Here is a 23,280-nt window from a genome sequence, read left to right as displayed (position 1 = left end):
TAGGCCAAATTGGCAAAAGCAGCTGCTGACCTGGGGTGCTTGTTTCCAGGCAGCTCAGTGTGAGATCCAGGTCTTGCCTTATGCTGGAATAGTTTGGTGTTTCTAAAGGAGTGACATCTTCCTAGACTGTATTTTCTGTGCAGTGTGGAAAATACAGGGCCTGCAAGCTCATATAAGGGTATTGAGTGAGCAGGGAGAGCTGTGAGGAAAGTCTGGGAATCTAAGCCTTAATCTTCTAATTTTAAACTTGTTCTTAGAGAAAACACAGATGATTCCCTGTGTGGAGAAATAACCAGTAAATTGATCCCTGCAAGTGCTGATGCTGATAAGCCAGGATGTTGGACAGGGAGCAGAATCTCCATGTGCTCCATCTCTGGCAGAGAAAATGTAAACAAACTGCTTTTACATCTGACCAAGGAGATGTAAATCAAACACATGTTTTGAAGCCTTTTAAATGTTTTGACGTTTTCCAGTCCATCAAGGTCTCTAATTGTATTTTGAATGAGTTGTTCTATATGTAAATACTGGTTAATGTTGAAATTGTTTATAGCCAATTGTCTGTTTATGCAAATTGTTTTCGAAGATCACAGTTTCTATTGCAGAATAGAAATGTCTCTTTTATTTAATGCTGAAATGTTTTGTTTGGCTGCTGTGGCTTTTATAGACGATGTGGCTCTTCTGTGCTCTCAGACATGGTGGAGAGTGCCAGTCCCTCCTGGAGGGCTGGTAGAGCAGTGGGGAGGGGAATTGCTGGGCTCAGGATGTCCCGACTGGTCCCGCTGCTTGTGCAGCAGAAGTAACTCCCTGCAGCTGGTCCCCTGTGGCTGTGTCAGAGCCTGGTTTCTGCCTGCTTTGCCATGAGTGTTGGTACCTTCTGTGGGCCCTGGGAAATGGGGTGGCTCGCTCTGCTCAGCTCCAGCAAGCATATCAGAGGTGCCCAGCTTGCTGCAAACACCAGCCAGGTTTTCTCCTGCCTTCCTGCCCAGCTTGGGCTCAGGCACGACCCCTCGCTGGCCTAGGGCAAAACCGTGCTCAGGTGCAGACTTGTGTGCTGGTTAATGGTGTTCTGTGGGGTTTTCTCTATCTGGCTCATGCTTTAATTCAAGATTCTGGTGCAGAAGGCAATAGGCATTAAAAACTGCTCCTGCTGTGTGAAAAATGAAGAGAAATCAACATGCAGCTCCTGCTTGTGTTGTGCCTAAGCAGTAATCAAGATCATCACCTGGAGATAAATCTCTCCCTGCTGTTGTACAGAGGAGGAGGAGCAGTTACTGTAGGCTCTACCTCCAGGTTTTTAATCATTTGGGAACACATGCAAATTAACGACTCACCCATGATAACAATCGATAGCGCTGGAGTGTTTGCAAACTGCGACTCAGATACGAGCTGTATCTGCTACATAGCCCAGGGACCAGAGTTCACATCAGAGGCAAGCGTGCCTGTACAGACGGCAAGCAGAGTCCTTCACTGCATCTGCGGTTTCTGGAACAGGCCTCTGTGCCTCAGGACCATGCTCCCTTTCCCCTGGATTTTTCAGTCAAACACTGTCGTTCTTGCCTTTGTGTTTGCTTAATGTCAGGGTTCCTTGGAGAATACCATAGAGTAATAGCAAGCTGCACAGCCTGAAGTTGGGCTCCCATATTATTTCTTCATTAATATTTGTTGTTCATAAATATATATCCACTCCTATTTATCACAAGAACACCAATTACCCACCATAAATTCTAACTGTGGGGAATATTTCAGTCCAGTTTTATTAAGAAGTGATTTTTAAAAATGTTGCTGAGGCTTTTAGCCAGTTATGTGCTACTAAATATTTAAATCTGTATCTCTTGCTGCACGCTGAATTACAGCAAGGGAATATTTAATGCTCCCGTTTCTCCAGCATAAATCTGTGAAAGATTGACTAGAAGAAAAATGCAGTCATGAACAGCCCACATATGTGCTGAGTGCTCACACGCTGTGCACCTGCAGCTGTCTGAACTGGAGACGGGTGAGTGACTCCAGCAGCCCCCTTTTGTCGATGGATATCTGCAACATTTACTCTTCTGTTGCGGGTGCAGTGTTGTCGTTTGCGAGCGCGGTACTTTTTGCAGGCGCAGTGTCACGAAGGCAGCGAGCAGAGGGCCTTTGGCAACGGTCCTGCTGGCCGATGTCCCGCTGTGGGTGTCGGGGGCAGTCCTGGCGGCGCTGGCCCCACGCCGGGGCGCGGGATGCAGCAGGCCCCTGCGCTGTGGGAAGGACCGCGAGCCCGCGAGGCGCTGGCAAGCTCCTGCTCGGGCAGGTGTCCCCGCATGGGGGCTGCGTGTGGCGCTGCGGTGGCCCGCTGGGGCGCAGCGAGGAGCAGCCGCCTCTCGGCGCAGGAGAGGGAGACCCCGCGAGCAGGGCCGTGCGGGCGCCCAGCGCCTCCGAGGAGGCGGCCGGGGGGCCGGCGGGAGCGGGGCCGGGGCTGGGGCAGCGCTGGGCAGGCGGGGACGAGGCAATGATGCTCTTGAGCTGCGCGAAGCAGCCAGCTGCTGTGGTCCGGCACACAGCGTTACTGCTGTCAACCGTTATAAGCTGTGGGTGCCTGGAGGCCTGTTACCTACCAATTAAACTGTGAATTTTATTGCTCGACTGTGAGACTGGTTTACGATATGAAAAGCTTTCAACAGTTAAATAGTACTAATATTAACCACTCCCGCATGGGCTCTAACGGTCTCCCCCATTAAAAGTGTGATTAAGAAATTAATTCATCTGGAAGGGCCTGGCATGCAGTGCTAAACAATGGAATTTTTATATGTGTATATATATATAAAATATTTTAATTAGGGCAGAGCCCCTGGCTGTGTGGTGAGAGGAAGCCCCGTAGCTCTTGCTCGGTGGCGGTGGCAGCGCGCTCTCCCCTTTCGCTAGACGTGGGAGGAAGAAGCCCAGGTGTGGGGCTGATTATGAATTCACAGTGCAGGGGGGAGGCTGGCTGGAGCTGCTGGAGACGTTGCACAGGCCCGTGTGGAGCAAGGGCTGCGCCGGGCTGCTGTGCTGCTGGTGGGCTCCGGCGGCATGTCCGAGCGGAGCCGAGTGTGTGCTGGCGAGGGGTAGCGTGGCTGCGCCGCCTGTACCAGCTGCTGGCACGCACCACCATGCAGCGCTCTCCAGTCTCTGCTGTGGCTTCGTGAGCCCTGGAGGGGCTCATGTCACCTCTTTGTTTTGTGGCTCCCTGTAACTCTTGAAACATCCAAAGATATTCAAAAAAAGTGGCAATTAAGGAGGCTACAGAGCACCTAATGCAATGTCTGCTCCCTGGCAGAGGAGGAAGTTGGGCCTCCCTGCAGCAAATCACCTGTGCGGCACCGCTGCAGGGAGCGGGACCTGGGCTGCCTTGCCTCTTGAATTGGCTAGTGGCTCCAGGGATACCCGAAATGTTCAGGGATCGAGCTTTGCTTTCCTGAGCTGAATGGGAACCCGCATGTGCAGAGGTGGGATCTGACCAGGTGGCTGAAAGACTCCTGGCGGTGCCAAGGGGCACTGGATCTGGCCTGTGCTCCATGCAGGCTCCGGAGGAGACTCCTGAGCTTGTTGAAAGAGGAGGTGCCCACCAGAGGGACAGAAGGAGAGCCTGCCACAACATACCCTGAGCTATCCCGGAGGACCTGGGCACACTGCTCTCTAGGGACTGAAGCTCCATCGATCCTGGCATCTTATTTAAAATTATCTTGATTTATTATCTCAGTAAAAGTCCACTGTTTTTATTCTTGAATTTATCCATCTTCACCCTTACTCTGTCTCCCACAGCGCTGAAAATGAAGCTGTTCTGTTAATGTGCTGTCACTATTACCTGATGGCTTCCAACAACAGAAGTTAGTTACATCTAGATGAGGTAATCCGACTCTTGAAGTAGCCTTAATGGAGCTGGCGCTGAAACACACTCAGAAAGATTGTCTCCCTCTCAGTGTCCCCTATTCCTGCTGCTCCTCTCTCCTTCTCTTTTTTCCCCCCATTTTCTTACCCTCAGTGGTTCATGGTCTGGGATGGATGAATGGTTCTTACGAAAGCTGAACTGCCTTGCAGGAGCAGTCTGTTGCCTGCACCCTCCACTTGTGTCCCAGGCCCCCCCAGCTCTTGTTCTCCAGCTGGGAGGACCCAGGCGTTTGGGTTGCAGATGTGCTAATAAAGACGAGTGAAGGATGATTCTGTATGTTGCTGTGGAAAGTACGCTCTTGGAAACCAAGTTTGCTGATTGAAAAAAGAATCAGACTGTGCTCTGTGCAGCCCTATGCCCCTAGCAAAATACCAAAAACAACAGCAAAAGGAAAAATGACTAGCGAAACCGTCTCCATGGTCATGCTGGGGCTTTGACGTACCCCAGGAGTGGGGTGGATGCTGCATTCTGCATAAAGGCAGGGGTCGGTGAGGGTGAACGGACTCTGCTGGCTGGGGCTGCAGCAGTGCCTGCATGGGTGGTCTGCTCAGGGGAATGTGCTGTTTGCTCAGGACAGCTCGCACCTGAAGACACTGCAGAAGGGTCTTCTCAGGTGTTTCCAACCATCTCACATCCTGGCGAGCACCGTAACTGGCAGGCAGGGGAAGGAGGGTGCAGACTCCGAAGGGGAGCTGCAGTGCTTTGGGAAGCTGTTGTTTCTTGGGGACAATGGAGGGCTAGGACGCTCTTCTGTGCTTTGGAGGAGTCACTGTTCCAAATGCAGGTGGGAGCCCTGCGTGCTGTGCTTGCATACAGTCACTGAGAATATTCATATTGTGATTTATCCCCCCCCCCTTTTTTTTTCCATTGATTTTAATTAAGTTCACTCTCTCCTGCCAAGCCTGGGGAACACAAGCAAAAATTAAAAATGCTGAAAGTCAGCTTGCTTTGTGCTTGAGTCTTCCCAGCTTTTTAGAGCTTTCACAGAACAGAGGGAAAGGGGAGCCTGCACCACCACACAGGCATTTCCTGTGATTTGCTAGTCCCCAAATAATAAACATAAAATTAAAATCCTGTTAGGAGAATCACAGAAGCTATTATAGCTCAGCAGCTGATATTGACTCTGATCAAATCTTTTATGTGATTTCACAGCATTCTGGCCTATTCACCATGCACGCACTGATCATGTTAGCTGTGGCTTGATTTCGTTTTTTTTCTCCTGCTGAAACAAAGCAAAGAAAATGGCAAGAAAAGCTCATCTAATCTTGCAATATAAGTTTGTGTCACACTTTTTAAAGGCACTACAGAGTAGCTGGTGCTGCTGTATGATTTGCAGACGGTCCTTCTGGGAGCAGGTGCTCCCTCCTGCATCGAACATGCCGTGCCTCCATGCACTGCTGGCTTGGGCGACCCATGCGGGGACAATACCCACCAAGGGTTTTAATTTCTGCATCAAGTCCATCACTCAGAGCATATCAGTGATGTTACTGTTCTTCAGACAGGTTAGTGTGGATGATCTGTAGTGGGCTCTACATGCAATAACGTCATGTTGTATTGGTGTAAATTACAACTTTTTAAACCTTCTTGACTTTGGTGAGCCAACAGTCGGTGCCTGTGGTGCTGCGGGGGTATTTCTGGATCCCAGGCAATGGCCTGGTCTAACCTCCTAGAAGCAGGGCACAGAAGTGGCCAGCTCCGTGGAGCCGCGGAGCGAGGCATACCGGGACTGTAGCTTCTCTGAGCTCTAGGGGTGTTCGCTCAGCCTCTTTGCTTAGAGACATCATGTTGTTTCCACTGCTTTTTTTCTTACAATGAAGATTATAACAGACGCTAAACATATCAGAAATGAGATGAATGTATCCCAGACCTGCATCTCCTCATATTTAGATAGCCACAGTTTGCACACCTATGGGTAGAGGATGAAAAAGCATGAAAACTTTTTGCATATCTGTTTTAAATATCACAGGCGAGCAGAAGTAGTCCCCAAAAGTAACCTGCCTTAAATAAGAAACTGGTTAAAAAAACCGAATTATATAGGTATGTCTCTTCTATGTGCTATTTTTCAACAGTTGGACTCATTTTTCATATCAGAGAGGGTGATAAGAGGATAAAGATATTGCTTATTCAATTCTAATTTTAATTAATATGGTCATCAAATTGGATATGAAAAATTAGGAAACCTCAGCAAAAATTCTGAAGGGATATAAAACAGGACAATTTACTGTTTGCCGATCTGTGCTCTCCTCTAATCATAGGCAGTCATGGTGACTTAGTTTTTGATAGATGTCTGGAAATACCTGCAGCAATCTCTTTGCAAAGTTTAATGACCTTGGGTCATTTAGTTTTTGAAATATTTCAACTTCGAGGGAATAAAAATGGCAAGATTGTTACAATTACACTCCGGAAGGTCATATCCATCTACCTTTGGCTAAAGGTCTGAATTTCCTTAAAGCTACCACTATCCAAAGGGAGATGAGCCCAGCTTGTTTAACTTGCTACACGTTTTGCCCAGAAGGGTAATTGGTGAAATATCACGGAAGGTATTAAGCTTCACTGTACCAGCCAGTTTGCTCTTGGGGTATGAGCTTGCCATTAATAGAGAGAAACTATTCATACTCCATTTTCTCAAGTCTGGTTATTTTAACAGAACAAAAATATAATGGGTTCCAAGGACAGGGTTAAAAACACAAGGAGAATAAGGACAGGGAAAGCTCACACAGCTCCATAGCTAGGAATGATTCATTTTGCACCTGTGAAAACTTTAAGTCTCCTGCAGTCTGTCCCTGCTGCCTTTTCTGTGCAGCTCCCCACAGGGTCACAGTGCTCTACACCACCAAGGGCCTGAGCACAGCGGCTGGCTCAGGGCTGCTGAGAGCCGTGCTGCAATTTCGCAGCCCAGCTGGGCTTCCTGGAAGCTTTCTTTGGCATTGGAAGGAGATTTCTCTCTGTATCACCTTCCTCAGCCATATGTTTTTCTTGCTAGCATTCACCCATTGCAGGACTGAAACCACTGGCAGGAGAAGGCGCTTCGGGGAAAAGGGTGGGGAACATAGCTTCCTCCGTGCCCCGTGGACTTGGGACACTTCTCTGCCAGAAGAGCCAGGAGTCCACCAAACCACGCTAGAACTGGAGCTGTGGGCAGGAGGGCAGCGTGGGCAAGGGCAAGTGGCTGTCCTTCCCTGCCTGTGTGTGACCATGGTCAGAGAAGAATCCATGGGCTGTCACACCCTGGTTCACTAGGGCAGGAGTCAGCCAAAGCCGCTAGAGAAAAAGCTGCCTGGGACAGCTGCCATGACTGGGACCAGGGACACCAAAGGTGTCAGCACCCAAAAGAAAGTAGGAGAAAAGTTGGGGAGGGAGGCCTGGAGACAGCCGTTTCTGTGCTCAGCAGGCTGAGAAGTCTCCAAACTCCCTAGGGAAGACCAGATGCACGCAAAGAGCATGGAGATGGATGACAGCCAGATTCCTTCTATTCGTGAGCTTGGCACTTGTGGGAGTGAAGTGTAGGTTGGAGGCTGCTTGCATTTCCTCCTGGATGTGACTTCCTAAGAGGTCTGCCGTGTGGCTTGGCACAGCTTGATAAAGAGCTGGGACGAGGCTGGCAAGACTGAGGGGTGCTGGCAGCCTTGCCTGGGAGTGCCAGGAGGGCGCTGGCTAGGCTGGCTGGTGCAGAGCTCCTGTCTGTTGAAGGATGCGGAAAAGGAGGGTGCAGCAAGAGGGTGCTGGCATCCAGGATGAGAGGTTTTGGTGGAAAAATCTGTGGGGTCAAAACACCAAGGCGGTGGGGCTGCTGGGGTCAGTAGGGGGCATGCTAGTGACATTAGGGCAGGCAGTGTGCTTCTCACTTGGAAGAGCATGTCTTGCACTGTTCTGTCTCACTATGTAAAAATCTACTTTGGCATAAAAGTCAGCTAATTCTGAGCTGATGTTGTGCAAAGAAGCCTCCGAGTGACAAAGAATCCTCGTTAAGCACATTTCTGCAGTTCTCTGGCTGGCGCTCTTGCAATATCCACAATGATTATTGCAGGCAGACAATTTGGGGTCCAGCCTTTGGATTAATGCATGAAAATCAATTTATTAATCCTCACTTAATCTCAGTCTTTGTATCAATAATAATTAGACTAGGTAATAATTATATTATTCAAAAAGGATTTGACAACATAATCTCAGTTTGGTCACTTCTAAATGAGAAAGACGAATGGGCTCTTCATGACAGATGTGGGACCCCTCTCAGAGACAGCTCCTGTCCCTCAGTGTTACAAATCCGTGTTGCTTTCTCAAACTGCTCCCCTCTCTGGACACAGTGGCTAGCAGGTATAGTTCCAGATGAGGGGACTTGCTCTCTGCACACTTCCCACGGTCCTGTCAGACAACAAGATTCTGCTTTGGGAAACAATTGTTCTGGGCCACTTCTATCCCCAGTGTTCAGGCAGGCATGAGGAAGCCTCTTTTGCTGGTGTCTGAACTTGTGGGAAGCAGCGGTGCAAGTGGCTGAGCCCTTGAGAGGAGCCAGAAGGGCCAGGCTGATGGACTTGTGCAGGAGCTATGTTACAGCAGTGTTACAGTGGGGCGACAAGGGTTCAGTGTCCTTCAGATGAGTGTTTGCAAAATGCAAATGCGTATGTGAAATGCAGATAAGAGTATATTAAACCTATCCCAGCCCTCTCAGCAGCATGAGTGCTTGGGGCCTGTTTGTTTTCCTGCGGCTGTTTTACTTGCTAACTGGTGGGCTGGGCTAACCCCCACCATAGTTGTTGCAGGGACAGTCAGCCCCTCTAGCCAAGGGTGACTGGGTTAATGGGAACCTCTTAGAGCTGCCAGGAAAGACAACATGGACAGAGGTTTGCTATTTTCGATCTTTTTTTTTTCTTTGGTGATGTTCTGCTGGAGGAATATGCCTCATGTGGTTTGCACAGGCTGTTCTCTTGCTGCGTTTAAAGGCTGGCTTTGACTGTAAGACAATACCTCAAATCCAGGACTAAGCCCAACCAGTCTAGCTCACCCCAGAGAGTGCTGTTGTCTGGTGATTCATCAGCTTGTGGGACTAGCTTTTGGATCCTTGTCTTCAGGGAGCAAGGATGGAGCCTATCACACAGAGGATGGACTTGGGGTGGAAAATAAAAATGGCCCAAGGAGCAGGGCATCCCTGCACCCTGACAATCCCAGCAAAACATGAGTGCAAAGGGAGCTTTTACAGGGAGAACTGGCTGTTCTTGAGAGCTGCCTGGCACCTTCCTGGTCGCAGGATGCAGTGATGGCACCCAGGGCTCAGGAGTTCAGCCATGCTGGATCACTGTGGCCACCTTAGCCTGCCCTGGCATGCCTGGAGCAGTGAGCTCACCCTGCCATAATGGCAAACTGTTATTTATGTTTTCACATACTGCTAACTTGCAGATAATTAATGTCAGAGTACTGTCGTGGTGCCGTTGCTAATAGCTCAGCAAAAGGAGATGCATTGGTCAATTAGCAGCTATTTGATCTGACAGTACCAGCAAAGGGCAGATCAAGCTGCCAGCCCTCTTGGCTAATAGCATTAAGTTTAGAGATTTGTCAGGGCTCCATAGAGGATGATGGTGGTGACCACCAGAGGAGGGGAAGGACCTGGCGGGCAGAGCCGTTGCCCAGGGCTCACTGCTGCTGGTTTTCAGGCTGGATAGGACACTGCCTGATTGGCCTGGATGCAAAGATGTGCACGCTGTAGTGCCGGCTTCCCAGTCATCGCCCTGCTGTCCTGATAGGAGAATGTTGTGAAATTGTTGAGACTCAGGCTGCAATGACGGACTGCCCTTTCCTGAGAGATAAGCTGTGCTCCTCTGGAGAAGCCCATGTTATGACTTTTGCAATATTGGGGGAAGTATTAAATTAGAAAGAGACCTCTGAGCAAAGGAGAGGCAATATCTGCATATATGAGGGCCTCCAACTGCAGACACAGCAATATTAGAGGATTTGTGAAATTTAACACTATTCTTTCTTCTTGGGGCTGAAGCAATGAGACACCACACTTCACTTGGAAATAAAAACGTGGAGGATGTGGGTAGGTCTCCTGTATCCCATCCCCAAAGGGACCTCAATTGCTATTTGTTGCTGCAGCTCTGATGTTTGCATCTCTCCCCAGCACAACACCTGGTAGCTCAGGCTGTAGCATGGCCGGGGAGGTGCCTGATTTGCTTTTAGCAACCTGTGTGGTTCTCATTTGTTAGCCCTTAAGGCCCTGATGGAAGCAAGCACCATGGGTGAGAGCAGCAGGGAAGTGCTCTGAATGCCAGCAGAAAAGAAGAGTTGTCAGGTATTGCCTTAAATGCCATGGGAGGGGCTTGGGGGGGCCTGGATATGTGCAGAGAGCAGATAAATCAGAGGCAGGATATATGTTGCTTCATGTCTGCGTGTGCATACCAGCACGTGGACACAGCACAGTCCCAATGGGAGCATTCCTGCCAGATTAGGGGCTGGCATATCTACAGAAAAGGGGCTAATTCCCTCTTCATCCAGCACCAGATAGTCAGAGATTCTCCATGTCCATAAGCAGCCTCAGAAACCTCCTGAATCCGTCTGATCACCTGAAAACCAGCTCTCAGGAGTCATGAACCCTGAGCCTTCCATGCTGTGCATGGGATTGCTCAGTGCTGCCCAGGGAAGAGCAACACCATCCGAGTCACTATTTCTTGCAGGACTTTGGTTCCCCATTCCTATTCCCAGCCAAAGAGCAGAGCATGCCCATGGGATCTAGTAAGAAGGCTGCTATCTATGCAGAGGCAGCTCTATCATTTGTCAGAGTTGGGTGCATTTCAGTGGCTGTGGTACTTTCTCCACCTTTGTCTGAGGGATGTTGATGTCAGTAACTGGGATTATTTTTGCTTCCCCGTAGCAGGAGACTCTGATTACAGCCAGTCTCCTTCAGGAAATTGATGCTTTAATATTCAGTCTTGTCAGTTGAGGGCTAAATTTTATTCCTAGAATAACATTTAATTAAGCACTCTGGCTCTCTGTCTGTGATGCACCAGTGATCTGCACAGATGCACTTACCTTCATCAGCTCTTTTAAAACCAGCTGGAACTGAAGTTAGAATAAACTGTAAAATTTATGGGCTGTTCCCTCCCTTTTTAATTAGCACCGTAAGTGTGTGGCAAGAGGCCTCGGGCCAGGGGAAGGAGCTATTTAGTTGTTTACTGGAAAGTGTCTTGCTCTGCAGCCTTGTCCAGTGACATCCCCCCTAGATGGAGCTATGCAAAAACAATTGAAAGCAAGAAACCAGAAGTCTCCTGTTGCCCTGAACACCCCCCCCCCCCTCCTCCCCCCAGCATTAGAAAAAATCTTGCTTTTGCCCTTTGTGCTCTGGCGGGAAGGAGCTTCCCTAGGAGGTCCCCAGGCAGCATGGTGACAGCCTGCTGGCTGCAGTGGGACAGTCTCCTCCTTAGATTAACTGCAGAAGAGGCTGCTGTGTTGCACCTGCTGCAGAACGGTGTGTCAGAGGAGGAGCCAGCCCTGGAACAGCCAGGGGCTGCGCTGTGTTGCACTGGCTGTGCCCACCAGTGCTGGCACGTGGGTACTCTCCTCTCTGCCCATGCCATTCAACTCTTGCTCTGACCTTGGGGACTTTGAGGCAGTTCCCCTCAGAGCTCACCACCAGGATTGTTTCCCTGAAACTTATGGTGCCTCCCTACTTCACCCACCCCTACCATCAGCTTGCAGAAAGAGCAGGTGGATCAGCTTCTTTCTGGGTGAGGCCCTCCACACCAGGATCCCCTTCAGTCCTTTCTGTGAGTGCCTCCAGCGCACCAGTCTCTTTCTGGTGTCAGGGGATTGTGCTCCAGGGACGATGGTGTCAGAAGAATAACTGATGCTTGTTCTGGACTGGTGCTGTCCTTGTGTCTGAGCAGCTTCTGCCTTGCCATGCCATGACCATGTCTCCTGCCGTCACAGCCCGCAGCTCTGCTGGCCCCCTGCCTTCCCCCGCAGACTCTGAGTCCTGCTCAGACTGTACTGCTAACTAATGGACTGCTGATCACTAAATGGCTGGAAACCCAGCTGGGATGCAAAAGCTGTCATTTCACAGGTTCCAGACCAGAGGGGACTGTTCTGCTTATCCAGTCTGACCCCCTGCCAAAGACCTGCCAGAATAGGAGGGGCAAGGGGAATCGGCTATCCAGGAGGGTCTGCATTGGAAAGAGTGAGGGGGAAAGTGGAGCTGGCTCTCGGAGTGCACCCTAGATATTCAAAAGCCCAGTAGATGCAAGAGGCAGCCATTGAGCAAACTGGTGGGGATGTCCCTCCTGACAATTCTTTTGTTATCAGCCAGCAAATCTTAGACTGTAAGTAGGAAAAATGTGTAAATGACTGGAAAATAAAAAATCTGTCTGTATCATTGCATGAAATGGAGCTGAGAAGAGAGAGAGATTGAGCTTCAGTCAAGCTGATGAGTCAGTGGAAGAATGCAGGAAAAAAGCAAGGTGTGTGGGGGGCTCAGGTCTGAGGTGGTGCTTTTGTGTACTCTAGAGAAAAGTCTGTTGCATCAACATAGTTATTGCTTGTACTGACAGTTGGACATCACAAAAGGCCTGGGTAATTTTGCAGAGAATTCAGCATTAATGTACAGAAAGGCAGCTGGGGTCTGAGGAGAGAGCTGGAAGCAGGGGGTGATGCTCTGGGAAGGGATGGCATGCCTGAGCCGCTTCCCAAGGCTCCCCAGTACTGCAGCCTCCTCTGAAGGTGAGGAGCAGTGGGAGGACAGAAACTGCAGCAGGGAAGGTGCTCTGTGATGCAGGAGAAGGAGAAACTGAGTTCTTCTCATGCTTATCTTGGAGCTTACTCCTTTAAATGAGTTAAATGAGTTACTCCTTTCTCTTTGGTGCCTCTCAGGAGATTTTGGATAACCGCTCTGAAAACTCCTGATAAGGATCTGTGGCAGGCAGAGCTGCATGAAGCTTAGTTGGTATCATTTGCACCACACAAGTACTGACACTAGCAGCTTCTAGTTTCATGAGTATCGTACTGAGGCTGGTGGAGATTTTGCTCACGAGGGACCAACCACTGGAGTCCCATGAAATGGCTGGTACCTGGGCTGAAAACCCAGGCTTTACATGTTGCTAGAGCTGAAAGAGCAGGGCAGCTGCTTTCCTGAATGTGGTACGAGTGGCGTCTCACATGGTGCTGTGCTGCCTCATGACCACAGGAAGCCAACACAGGTCTCCACCTTATCCCTGTCTCTTGCCAGTGCTGTTACTCCTTTGGTTTCACAAGCACTAAATTCACTCACAAATTTTATATATATATAAAAAAGACATACTGTCATAAAATCAGCCAGCTGAGCATTCCCCAATGAAAATGAAATGCTGCTTCTCCTCAAAGGAAGTGCTAGTTCTGGATCATTTGTCTATTAAATATTTGGCAAAGTCTGACTGCAGCCCCAGTATCATCCTGTCAGGGATCAGCCCTTTCCAAGCACAGGATGCGGTCAAATCCCTGCATCTATGTAGGCAAAGCATCCCATACTAGAGGTCTGCTCTGCCGGTTAGCAATAGATCTTTCTTGTCACTAAAACTGGACAGTTTGAATTTGTGCTGGTGGTGGGGTGTGGCTTTGCAGGGGCAGAGCTGTGTGTTTTCCATCAAAATGGGATTCTGCAGAGCTGGCCTAGCATGGGGCAGAACAGCAGGGTTTTTGCTGCTCATTTGGATGTCGCTTTTAAGTCTGCAAGGCAGAGATCCCGTCAGCGGCCCTGTCATCTTGGTTGCGGTCCCTCCTGTAATGATGCTACTCATAGAGAGCATGGATTTCCTGCGTGCCTATACTCGTGGGCTCTGGAGCATTTATAAAACCAATGAAAACTGCAGTGAATTCTGCTGCCTTGACAGATAATCAGAAAGATGTTGGATAAGCTGCTGACCCTTGGGGAAGTGGCAGAGGTACAGTGCTCAGAGACTCTCTGGAGGCCTGGAGTTAATGTGTTTGACTCATATCACAGAAGCAAAACATTCTCCAGTCTCAAAGCAGTGCTGGGGGAGTGAGGGCAGGAGAGTTGTGGCTGGCCTGTTTAACAGGCAGGAGCAGGATGTGGATGTCACTTCAGACAGCCTGGTCATAGCTGCTGCTATGCTCTTGCAGAGCCCCGTTGTGTCTCTTCCCAACTGCCCTCACTGGAAGCTTCTTGCTCTGCAGAGATGGGTTTAATCTCCCTGCCCTGTGTGTCCCTACTCTGAACAGGGCATGTGGCTTTGCTAATCCCTGTGTTGTTTCCATTGCGATGTAGCAGAGAGTCTTCTCGGGGAAGCTCAAGGCTGCTTGGCTGTTGTTGCCAGCTGGTCCTCCGAGAGGCTGCTGGGTGCAGCGTTTGCTCCTGGACCCCATTGCCATGGAGATAACAGTGCACCATAGCGGCAAGGGTGACTTATACCATTCCCCTCCTCGCTCTCTGATTTTCACATTGCTATGTTTTCAAAAATAAAACGCTTTGATTCTACCTAGAGTTATGAAGGGTTTTTGTATACAGCTGGGATAAGTGACTCAAAGAAGCTTTGTTTAGTCAAGTCTCTGTGGCACCCTTGATTATGCTGCAGGGCTGATGATAGGGAGTGGGATGCTGCAAGCATAGATCTTGGGAATCACAAGCAGGAGCCCAGGATGTGTATTCTTGTTGTTAATGCCTGAAGAATTGGTAACAATAAACAGTCACAGCAAAAGCAACTGGTCTCTGGTTTGGCTGGCTGCAGGCTGTTCTCATCCTCAGGTCAGAGCTCCCTCTCAAATGGGAAAACATTTTCCTTCTGGCCTTGATAAAGCAGCATCATTTCTTTGGCATGGAACTTTGCCAACACCCTTCCCCATACCTACATTGCTCCTCCACTATTCTGTTTTCAAGAAAGCAAATGTAAACCTTGATGTTTACATTAGTTCCTGTGGGATACTTGGAAGGGTGCTTGGAGGCTGGCAGGACTCTGAAGCACCAGGTGCGGCTGCTGCTCTCATGGCTGGGCTGGTGGGGAACATGCTAATGTCCACACTGGTTCCTCTGAATCTCCTCTGACCGGCTTTGGGGGTCACTGCGGCCTTGGCCCCCTGTCCTGGGGGCAGCACTGATCCTCCTTTGGGGCTCACTGAAGCTTTCAGGTCTGCCCTCTCCCAGGACGAGGTGTGGAGCCTGGGCACCTCACAAGAAGTGAAAGCAGAAACCAAATGGCAGTTCAGGTGAGGCAGGTTCATCAAGGAAGCACTTCGACAAAGGCTTCTGCTGCCTGCATGTCCAGTGAATGCTGGACAGCGAGGAACCTGGCCAGCTGTTAGCAGGGTTACAGCCCAGATACCTGTGACAGCTTTCTCAGCACTCCCTTGTGGACAGTGCTGATCTTGATAGGGATGTAACAGTCTGAGGCTTATTAAGTTCCTAGAAAGAATGAAGCTCTGAAGGTCCTACCCAAACCAACCCCACTGGGGTGCAGAACTATGAACTCTTGTCAGCATTAATGCTGCTGACCAGTCCATGGCAAGGACAAAGGGGACAAGGTTTGCAGGTTCAGCTCTTGACTTTTTGGGGCATCGTCTCTGCTGTGCCAGCAGGTAGAGGAATGTTACAGCTGAGCCTGGAACATTTTGCAAAGGCATTTTTCTTGGCAGGTTTACGATCTTTTCTGCCTCAGCTGGGAAGCCAGCAGGACTGAATAAATCTCCAGACCAACAAAAGCCCAGGATGTTTTCACGTTTGCCAGGATTTTATTAATTTACAAGTACATTATTGAATTTCTTCCTTCCTAACAACAGCTTTCATTTAGATGGGAACTCTAGTGTGTTGTGGCAGTGCATGGTACACAAGGCTAGTAAAACTGCTAGGAAGTGACCTGCCCTAACATACCTAATATTTGTGCCATTAATGCTAGTAAACTGCAAATGTCATAACACTGATTTGGTGCTTTCATTTGGCAGGTGTTGGAACACTTTATAAAGGAGGGAACTGCCTGTATCCCTTGTACAGTGTGAGGAGCTGGCACTGGAGGGGGGACTGGCTCATAGTTGCCCAGCTTGGGGGGCAAAGGCTCTCTTGGAAAGTCTGCAAGTTCCACTGGTGCTTAGCACAGAAAGAGGATCTTCCTTATTCCCATTCTCTCTTAGTTCTTTGTGTTTCTGGCCATTGGAGAAGTTAATTTGTCATCTTTGCCTTTTCCAGCTCGGTAGTGTGACCTGCTTTGAATACATGCTGGCAACTCCATTGAAAGGACCCAGTTCTCTCCAGACACTGAGTAAACTGATACATTACTATGACATTTCCCACAGCTTCTGGGGTGAAACACCACTATTTTTATCCATGCTTGGAGATCTGACAACCCATTCAATAGCAGGAATTAAATGAGCTACTGAGACCAAAACAAAGGAGCAGGGGTGTTTTAAACTGGCAGATGGTGTATGTGGGCTGACTGTCAGGATTGCAGTCCTTGCCCTTGCAGGTGTGGCTCTTCCTCGAGGAATGGTGAAAAGTCAGGAGTTGAGCTTTCCTCTCTGACGTGGGTAGCACATAAAACAGCGCTTGCGATACCCTGTGGCAACAGTGGCTCGGTCTGACTCAGAGAGAAGGCAGATGCATCACAGCCCACATTTTCAGACCCAGCTTTGTTGGGCTGCTCTTTCCCTTGCAGTGAGCAGCACTGCAGTTCTGTTCCCAGGATCCAAGCATGTCCTTTGCCAGCTGCTTTATCCAATGGCTTTAACTTAGTCCATTTCTATTGCCCACTTAGTCAAGGCATCCCCAAATTTAGCTTGCACCTGCAGTCCCACTTGTGGCCTAGCAGCAGTGATAGTTCCTGCCTCTGTGCACAGCCAGACGGAGACTGTTCAGCCCCAGCTACTCCTCGGATGGGTCAGCTGCAACTCCCGTTGCTGTGCGTATGCAGGAGAGTAAGGGATAGCAGACGTGGCCCAACAACTTTTTCTGCAGAAGTGATGAGGCAGGTGCAATTTTAAGTAGCTGCTTTCTATCCATCAAATGCTCCTGTCCTAGACACATCTTTTTGCATTCTCAGCTTCCAGTTGACCCGCTCTTGTCCTTAAGGAATCCCCAGGTCTCACCTGCTCCATTGTTGTCTTTTCCTGGCCCACATTTTTTACAGCACATCCATCCTCCGCAGTGCTCTCTGCCAGAACCCGTGCCCTGCAATGAGCCTGCAGGGATGGTTAGTGCCTTCACGACATGCCTCCCTCTGCGTGTGCGCTGTCCTCTCCATGCTGCAGCCAAGCTCAGTGGTTTTCCCTGGCGCGACGTGTTTGGGAGTACATGTCCCACCCCTCTGTAAAACTGACGGTTAATCCTAAGCACTGTTTTCTGCTAATGGTTGATGTGGCCATGTGCTGGTACAACCAACCGGGGCCCTGCCCTCGCTGCTGGGAGCCTGTGCCTCAGTGACCAGGTGACAGGACGTGCCACTAGCTGGCCCCCCCCCCGGCCCTGGGACATCTCTCTGCATAGATCCCCCTTCCTGCTGGGCAGCCAGGAAACAGTCTCTGATTAGAGCTGGGCTAGGCCGCAGGAGGGCTCCTGCACTGCCATTGGAGTTGGTGTTATGGACAGGGAAAGGTTTATTGAGATGATAGTTTCTTTTTCTTTTTTCCTTCTTAAATGTTACAGGTTCTTTTAGCAATATTTTCCTCCTGTATTCTCTTTTACTGCTTCATTGTGCTCCCTGCTGGAGCAGGCTACCAGGGGGTTATCACACACTGCAGGCTGCACATCCCACCTCGCATTTACGGGAAGAATAACATTCCCAGTGTGTCTCGTTTGTACTTATGAGCAGCCAGGCTGGATCTGCTCAGCCTCTCGCAGAGCCAGCTGTGGAGGAACAGATGCCAGGACGAGGTAACCCACTTTCCATGTGGGGTGTCAGCAGTCAACTGTGTGCTGGGAGCGGGTGGAGCGGGCCTGACCCCAGGAGCTGCGGCAGGGCAGGGTGCTCCTGGCCAGCAGGAGTCAGCACGGCTAATGCCAGCAGGCAGGGCTGGCTCGCGGGCACCCAGGCACAGGGGCCGTGGTGGATGGAGGCTGTGGGTGCAGAGGCAGAAAGTTCTCATTGCCTCCATTGCTGGGCTGAGCGCTCTTCTGTCTGGCATTACCTCCCCTGGACTCTGTCCCTGCTGGTGGTGCTTCCCCTCTTTCCCCACTAACTTCCAGCCAGCGGCATGGTAACGTTTGGAGCATGCACTTTGGGGGCAGCTAGTTCAAGTGCAAAGGCTTAAACCAGCAGCAGCTCTACAGGCTGAAGCCAGAAGTTTCTAGCACTGAGTTTTGTAAGCTCACAGTGGCCTTTCTGCCCTTTGCAGGCAGCTTTGCACCTGCTCATTACCTGCAGTTCCTGCCACAGGTGTCCGCACAGCTGGGGCTCACGCAGGCTTGTTGCGGACCGGGGACCGACACAGCATGTCCTGGCAGACCCTCACGCTGCTGGTAGGCATTTGGTGTGCTTGCAGAGCGTCCTTGCTTGCTGGGTAGTTTAAAAAGTGGCGTGGGCCTTGGTGAAAAGTCATTGATGTGTGATGCAAAGTGTGATACAAGCTGATGCAGAATAGCCTCAACAATAAGGGCCTGTGGAAAGAGAGAGGCAATATGAATATGAACTGACCCACAGAAATAAGGGGAAGCTTTAGAGAACTGTGTACTTCTCACTCATGTGTGCTGTCCTCCACTATAGGTATTAGTGCATTAATAAGAGTTGTTCCTGTGACCAGCCCTGCTCTTTGGAGCCTCTGTCTCTGGGACAGGCTGGTGTGGGCAGATCCTGCGCAGGGAATGCTCCTGGAAGCTGGGGCACGAGGCTCGGCCCCGTGGCTGAGGGTGGCTGCAAGGTTCCCCACAGCTGATTCTCCTTGGGAGCCTCTCCCAAAGTGGCAGACTTGCCCACACTGCTTGGGCATGAGTCCACGGCTGCTCCTCAGGTCCTGGCCTCCAGGGTGTGACGGGGGCTCGGGAGAGGCCTGGCGAGAGCGCGGCTGCTGCTGCAGGTGTGAGCACAGGGCTTGGCGCGTGCCGCTCTGCAGGGTTTGCGTGGGGACTCGCTCGCCAACCTCCCGCCCGTCCTGCAAGAGCTCCTGGGGCAGAGCCGGCCTGGATCCGTTCTCGTGCCATTGGCCCTTCCCGGGCTGGGGAGGGAGGGCTGCCCAGGCGAGGCTCCCCACGCCGCCCCTCTGCAGCCGCTCTGGCGGGCGCTCCCGGCCCAGCTCCCCACGCAGGCCGTGCCACGCTGCGCCGCGCCGCGCCGCGCCGGGTGCCTCCGCTCGCTGCCTCTACGCAGCGACGCGGGCAGCAGCACGCATCCGCACGTGACAGCACTTGCTGTGCCTTCCGCGAGCGCTGCGCAGCTTGGGGAGGGCTGGATACCAACATTAGCAAAGCTGCAGGAACCCAGCCCTGGGCTATAATTAACCTGTAGAAAATACAGCAAAGGTGGGAATGAAAGAGAAGCCAGTTGGAGTTCATCATCCACCGTATGAAAAAATCTGGGTACTATAAATAACTGAAGGGGCATATGATCTGCTGCAAAGAATCCTTCATCGTCTGTGAAAATATGCCTGGTTTTACAGAAAAAAAACAAATATAGTGAGCTGAAAATAAATGGCATTATTAGCATAAAGGGAGTCCCTAATTAACCAGATATAGTCCATTACTGTAGCCTTCAATTCTTTAAATTGCATAATTACATAAAAGCACTGGTGATGCACAATTCAGTATATCTGGTATTGTCTTCCCAATAATTAGTTCTATAATTGTCAGTTTGACAGGGCAATTAAAAATGTTTAAAGATGTTATGTCAGCCTTTTCTCCTTTGCTGAGCTCAGTAGGATGTCTCTGGAAGATGGTTTTCTACCTGACTCAACCACGGTTTTGGTTTTGATTTATAATAATATGTTATAGGAATGACCAGACTCATGGATTACTTTGATGTTCCTGCTAGGCTGATTTTTAAAAGAAGGAGAAAAATAAATCTTAATGCCATTTTCATTTACTTTTAGGAGAGCTGTGGGTTTCTGTCAACTGGTGCATCCACCACTATGTCCTGGAGAGCCTATAACCATCTCCGACCTGGAGAAGAGAGGGAAGGCGCTGTGCACGCGGTACCACCCCACCCTCCGGTATGTAACTACCGCTGTCATTTCCTAGTTGGGTTTGGACTGTTAAGACAGGGCTCCGCACTGGGCACGCTGATGAAGCCAAAGGGCAGGGAGTTCCCTGAGGACTCGGGCACCTCCCTCCTCCGTGTCTGACTGTTGCAGTACGGCACAGGCGGACGCCAGCCAGCACTCGGGCGCGAGGCCCGTCACTGCCGTTGCCCGCTCGCTGGCCCAGACTGAGCCCTTGTGGCACCAGGTGGGACGTGGGCACGTGCCAGCTTGGGCCTGCAGTGCTGCTCATGGAGGGAGCGGGAGCCCCGGGCCAGCAGCTCCACGCGGGGCTGCTGCAGCTCCCACGTGCCAGCGAGGCTCAGCCCCGGCAGCCTCCACCATGGGGCCCCCAGGCCTCTAAACGCAGCCAGCCGGGGAAGCAGCTCGCCCCATCCCCCAGTTTGTTGATGTCAGTGGCGTGATTTTCTTCTGAGCAATTGTACAGAGGGAGCATTTGTGAAATCTGGTATTTGTAGCCCTAAATCTCAGTTCTGTTTGCTGTGTAAAACCTTTCATCCCACATGCATTTTTTATGAATGGATTGAAAAACACAAGAAATAAAACATGTAGCTGCAAGTGTCATTATGCACAGTGGACGGCTGCTCAGCCAACATGAGCGGCATCAGCCAGCCCTGGGGAGCAGGGCAGTTCCCGCGAGCACGTGGCCTCCGCGGTCTGTGAGGGACGGGTGCAGGCGTGTGGCGAGCTGCGCCGGGCTCAGGCACAGATGTGGTGTGGCAAGATGCAGCAAAGCAGCCCGAGCGAGGGGGGTCTGCAGTGCGCTGCGGGAGTGCGCGTGGCACCGTGCTGGGGACACGGTGGAGCAGGATGGGGCCTGGTGCGTGTCAAGGGATCCAGGATCAATCGGGTAACGAAGGGCACCGCAGCGCATGGAGTGCGGCGGGGCTCTCTGGGAGCATGAGCACTCAAGCCCTGTGTTGGGAATATGTCATAAAGGAGATGATTTCTGGATTACTTTGGAGCAATCACTCTCAGTTCTATTATTTTATGGCAGTGATTGTAACTTGCATGGTCAAATCCCCCACTTATTTCCCTTTTCAACAAAATAAAACCAAGTGTTCATTACTGAGACGTGATAAATAAATCTTTCCTCACACGCAGGAACTTTGCCAGCTGGGTTTTGGCTGGATGGGAGTCTGTTTGTGAAAGCTTTCAAAGATTTTTGAAAATATTCTGCTTTGAATCATTAAACAAACCAAGTGATCTGGTCTTCTGGAACAAACAGTGATCACATGGAAGTGAAGTTTGAACTTCCTTCTTGGCAAAACAATTTCTATCACTTCTCTCTCTCTTTTATTTTTATTTTTATTTTTATTCTTGGACTCTGTTCCTTACATGGTGAATTTTCTGTTCCAGCAGACTCTATAAGATCACACTTATGACGTACTTACAGCATTTAGCTTAGAGAGTCCCCCTCCCCACGCTCCCTTCCCTCCTGGTCGAAGCCTCTCTGAGTCCAGATGGCCCAGTTCCATCGTTCTCTAGCCATTATTTTGTATTCAGTATTCATAATTACTTAGCTAACTGAGAAACTTTACAATCTGTTGCAGGCCATTATATGCAAAACCATGCCCAAATAATTGATCCCTTGCCATCCAAATTGCAGAAGTGCTCGAGCGTTTTGTAATCTTACAGGGAAGGTTTGTATTGCAAGTATTTTGAACGTATATTAGAATAAAATTGACAATGAGATAAGAAGGCACACTTCTGCAGCAGCTCAGCAGTGAAGCGGTGGTGCCGGGTGCTGCGGTGGCACCATGCGGAGGGTCGCCCCTGCCCGGCGCCATGGGCAGCAGCGGCGCGGTGGTGGCTGCTGTGCAGGGCCCACTCCCCGCTCGGCGAGCGCTCGCCGGCGGCTGCTGCAGGGCGCCGCGGGCCCCGGGGGCTGAAACTCAGCTCACGGCGGGGAGAGACAGGGCTCTGTGGCCTCCTGGCACTGCCGAAGGCTTCCTGCAGCACGAGGCGAGATTTCCCGTGTTTGTGTGCCAGGCGCTGTGTGAGTCCGGGACCATCCGCAGGAGCCAACGGGCAGGCCGGGGGGCCAGCGTTGCCGGCGTTGCTGGCCTGAGGCCCGGCTCCGCGTGGCTCCGGAGCCGAGGGACGGCAGGGCCGAGGGTCCCCGAGGGTCCTGGCGCTGCAGTGCCGCAGCCACAAGTGCCGGAAAGGGCCCCGGGATGACGGAGTCACTGCTCCTCGCGGGGTCTGTGTGGGGCTGCAACGGCCGGCCCCCGTCCCGCTGGGTCGCTGCCTGCTCTTGAAACGCCTTGTTTATAACGAGTGATTCGCACGGAGCGAATCCTGGGACATGAAGGCACGTGAGGAAGTGCGACATAAAGCCTTACGAAGGTTTCCAAACAGAGAACCAGCAAGGTCTCCTGTAGGGTGATAGATATCTCCTTAAGTCATAGGAGGAAAGGCTCCTACAAAGAGTAATAAATTCATAAATTCCTGTAGTCACCAGGGTTATTTCCCACAAAAGAATTTATTACATGGCATACATTTCCCTGCTCACAATAATGAGATCTGGAGTCTAACATGATGTTTATGACTGGCATTATTAAAAAAAAAAGACATACAGTCTTTGAGAAAAATGTGTCGGACAAATCTCCAGTTCATATATAGAGTATATTCACACTCCGCAATGGCGGAGGCTGGCTGAGTTTTAATCAGGGAACCAGAGATATTTTTGTTAGTGCTCTTCTGGGGAAGCGTGCAGCAGTGGGAGCGCTGATCCCGAAGCTCCGCTGTCTGCGGGAGCTGCAGAGCGCTGGCTCTCCCTGTAAGCAGAGCTGTGCTGAGTGCGTGCCAGCGCGAGGGAGTGCCAGACAGGCTGGGGTCGCAGGAGATCAGTGCTTCTGCTGGGTTCTGGATCAGAAGACCTGCGAAGCCAGGGCCACTGACCTGCTGAGCCCATGGCCCAGCGCACCTCTGACGTGGCAGGAAAAGCCGCTGTGCTCTCTGCTCCAGAGCTGCCCGTGCAGCTCCCTGGCACTACATGGCGAGGACACTTTGAGCTGTTGTTGCCTAATGGAGTAGTTCGGGTGTTACAGCCTGAAATTAAAGAGCTCATTAATTACTCTGCAAGCCAGGCTCTCTTTGAACCTGTTCTTTATCATGGTTAATGAGGCAACATTGTCTCCTTCCCCCTTTGTGCGGTCCTCTGTCCTGCCGAAGCGGGTTCCACAGTCCTGCTTCCCGCCTGCTCCTCACCTCCCTGCTCGGCAGAA

At 50.8% G+C, this 23,280-nt stretch overlaps 1 long non-coding RNA gene across 2 annotated transcripts in view; it reads left to right on the top strand.

The window, feature by feature from the left end:
- LOC136993517 (uncharacterized) overlaps positions 1-23,280 on the top strand; it is a 149,181-nt gene that overhangs the window by 108,279 nt on the left and 17,622 nt on the right. For both annotated transcript variants that reach the window (XR_010885868.1, XR_010885867.1), the window contains exon 2: positions 19,883-20,002. This is a non-coding gene — a long non-coding RNA (uncharacterized lncRNA). The remainder of the gene's footprint in view (positions 1-19,882; positions 20,003-23,280) is intronic.

This window comes from Apteryx mantelli, chromosome 16, assembly GCF_036417845.1.
Source record: "Apteryx mantelli isolate bAptMan1 chromosome 16, bAptMan1.hap1, whole genome shotgun sequence".
Lineage (NCBI taxonomy): Eukaryota > Metazoa > Chordata > Aves > Apterygiformes > Apterygidae > Apteryx > Apteryx mantelli.
This window is presented reverse-complemented; position numbering and strand designations above follow the sequence as displayed.